Here is a 3,874-nt window from a genome sequence, read left to right on the forward strand (position 1 = left end):
TACTTGAATGAAGTGAAAAAATTCACAAATTATTGTGTTAATAGTTATAGTAATATGAGTTCATCAGGAAGTATAAGTTCAACTGCAAGTGTGTTCCTTCTATTATGTTAATGCTGAGTGTGCCGACTTATCCAATATATTCGGCTCAAATGTGCAGCCCGAATACCCTTAACTCAGCACGCTCTTTATGCTTCTACTCAGTAATGACTTTGAGTCCAATAGGTTTTGATTGAATTTGGTCCTCGGCTTGAATGCACTTTGTTTGCCAACTTAGATTTATTTTATTCGGCTCCCACAAATACTCATAACAATTTTGAATTTTTTTTCTTTTTCTCTTTTGCTTGATTGTTTGATTGTCACTCTCGCTTTGTCCATGAGTTTGGCTTTTCTCCAACTCACTTTCTACCTTTTTTTTCCTTTCAACTTTGCAAATTGTGAGGGTGTTTGTTTGAGTTTTTTTTAGCCCTCTTAAAGCTTTTAGTTTTGAAAAGGGTATTTTAGGCTGTTTGGTTAAACTTATTTCAAATAATTTCTGATTTTAACAACTTATTTTAACTCAAAAAAGTTAATTCTGAGAAGCTGCTCACCATTTACTTCTTATTATTAGTTTCTGCTATGGATATATTAATTTACGATTATACTCTTAGATTTTTATTTTTATTTTTTTTTATTTTTTTAAAAATAAAAAATAACTCAAATAGACTATAAATTATTATTATTATTATTATTATTATTATTTATGAGAAATGTAGATAAGTAGTGAATAATAATAAAATAAATGTTAATTGAAAAAGCTATTTCACAGCTTATTTAACAAATACTATTTAGCAACTTAAATCTATAATTCAAAAATTACACCAAACAGATTAACAGTTTCTGATTAAAGTCATAATTTATAATTTGTTAAACTATAATTTATAATCTGTTAAGTTATAATTCATAATCTATTTTAACAGTTACACCAAACGGGCTTAATATTGATCAACACTCCCTGCTTTGAGTTTGGCTTTTCTCCAACTCACTTTCTACCATTTTTTCCTTTTCAACTTTGCAAATTGCAACCATCACTTGATGATCTTGATCAACACTCCCCACTTTGAGTTTGGCTATTCTCCAACTCATTTTCTACCTTTTTTTTTTTTTTTTTTTCTTTCCTGCAACCATCACTTGCTGATGTTGATTAACACTCCCTACTTTTCTCATGAGTTTGGCTTTTCTACAACTCATTTTTTGCCTTTTTCATTTTCCTCTTTACAACAATCACTTCACGTTGTTTTTCCTATGATTTTGGCTTTTCCCTAACTCATTTCTTTTACTTTTTTCAAACTCTTGCTTTCTCATGAAAAGTTATTGGATTGTGGAGTGAAATATGATGACAACTTTGATAATTAGATGGCTAGATAGATAAAAAAAAAAAAAAATAAATAAATAAATAAAAGTTAAACTCTTTCATCTTATTGAACAATTTTTGGAGAAAGTAGTTTATAAGGGTGTTAGAAAAAAGGTTTCAGAATAAAAAAGATGCTGATATTATTGATATCTTATTTTAACGATAATTTGTAATTATATATTGATTTCTTGGCTCTAATTTTAATGGCTTAGAAAAGAAACAAAAACAAAAAAAGTGAGGTATGAAGGAATAATCACAATAATTTATCATGGGCTATGTGGAAAATAAATTGATTGTAATTTAGCTCTATGCATATGTAAAACCCAATAGTGTTGTGAAATTTGTTAGGCATCTAGTTGATAGTGCAACAATGACTACAAAACTTTACCAATGTCACTAGTTTTTATTTCTTTCTTGTAATATATTGACAATTGACATTATGGGTTAAAATGAGGTAATCTTTTTAATTTATTTTGGATCATCTTACATATTTTTGAAATAATGGTTGGGTTCTACGAATGACAGTCCGAACAAAATGACAAATTATTTATACTTCCTAATATAATTTTTACATATTTTAAAATATTCTTATATATATATATATATATTTTACATATTTTAATATATTTTTTACACATTTTTCAATATTAACAATTTTTAAGACTATTTTTAACATTCTCCATAATAGTTTTGGTCAATTTTATAAATTCATATTTCCATGCAATATTCTCCTCTCCTCTCCTTTTTATTTTTTATTTTATACCATCTTTTGACAAACCAAGAAGTAAAAAAGGTGAAATTCTTAAAATCTTGCACTTTCTTTTTTTGGTTCTATAATTTTTTCTTTTTTTAATGTATATTTTCAATCATTTAATAATGAAGAAATCTACAACGAGAAGTTTTTAAAATAGTATACATCGTAAAAAAATTATAATTTTTTATAATGAATGTTTTGATTGTTTATGATATTTGTTATACATTTTGTAGTAAAATTATGAACAGCGAATTTATGATGTGCACCCTAAAATTAGGGATGATAATATTATGGCACTTTTGTAATTTTTGTTATGACAATTTGAGATTTTGTTATGACATTTTTCAGTAAAAAAAAAAAAGTTATGCCTTTCGTAATAAAATAGTTAACATATTTTATGTTTAAGTTATAAAATTGAATAAAAAACATATCATATATATCTTTTTGTTGGTGCAGATTGTACCATCTCATTTTATTTATTATTTGAAAACTCCAAGACTTCATGAAAGGTTCAAAGTACATCCTCGTACACCACAACTAGGGGTGTAAATTTGATCCGACTCAGGGCCAACCCATGTTGGATCGCGTGGGCCCTCACCAAAATTCGGGTCAGGTCAGGTTAGGTAGACTCGTGGGTCAGAAAATTAGGCCCATGAGGTGTTCGGGCCTTAGGCGATCCTCGGACCAGGCCAGCAGGCCTAGGACTGGGCTCAGGCTTGGCCAGTCCTAGGTAGGCCTAAACATATTTTTTTATTTTTTTCACCAAAAATTTATTTTTTTCTACTAAAAATGAAACTGGGGCTCTGGTGGGCCGAATTTTGAGTGGGCCTTGAGCGAGACGATGGGCAACTCACGAGTTGGGCCAAGTAGGCCAGACCGGGCTTCAAAGTAATGGCCCAACCCAACCCAGGCCTAAGCTCTTGGACTGGGCTCGGGCCCAGGTCCACCCCGGGTCGCGAGCCATTTTTGGACCCCTAACCACAACCGCAAGTGATTTTGAATTAATAAAAGGGTTTGACTTATTTCATATTAATATTTCAATACAAGTGAATTTGAGAGGCTCGTGAAATTTATCACAGATCTCATTTTGATAATTTGAACCATTTAATATATATCATTCATAAAAAATGAAATTGATTCGATAATCGTAATATTTTCATTTTATCGTGTTTGATTCTAAAAAAAAATTAACTATTTATTTTCAAAAATGTATTTGTCATCTATTTTTTTTGAAGACAAATGTGATAAAATAAAAAAGTTACTATTATTAATCAAACTATTTTTTTATGGATAACATACATTAAGAGCCCTACAAAATGAACAATTTGGATCTTCGAAACGGGAGTTATGAGCTCCTCAAGTTATCTCATGTTGAGATGTAAACCTAAGAGAAGCTCAACCCTTAATAAAAATGTTTAATAAACAATTAATGAGGGTCATTAGTCTCAGTATACTTCAAAATGTATTAAACAAATATACAAGAATATACGAAAAGTGCATTAAAATTCTAATTTTGGCATTATTCTCATCTTAAATTCCATTTTGTATTTGATTGCTAAAAAAAAAATGAGTTTACAAAATATTATAAATTCAAAAAGGAACTTAATTTGAGATCATTTGAATAAAAAATGTAGGTTACTATTTGAATATTTTTTTAGTTTGATTAATTTATTTAGAAATTCACTTCCCTAACTAAAACAAATAAAACTTGACTTTTGAATGAGCTGTAA

Source organism: Camellia sinensis, chromosome 3, assembly GCF_055761805.1.
Source record: "Camellia sinensis isolate YWXY chromosome 3, ASM5576180v1, whole genome shotgun sequence".
NCBI classification, from domain to species: domain Eukaryota; kingdom Viridiplantae; phylum Streptophyta; class Magnoliopsida; order Ericales; family Theaceae; genus Camellia; species Camellia sinensis.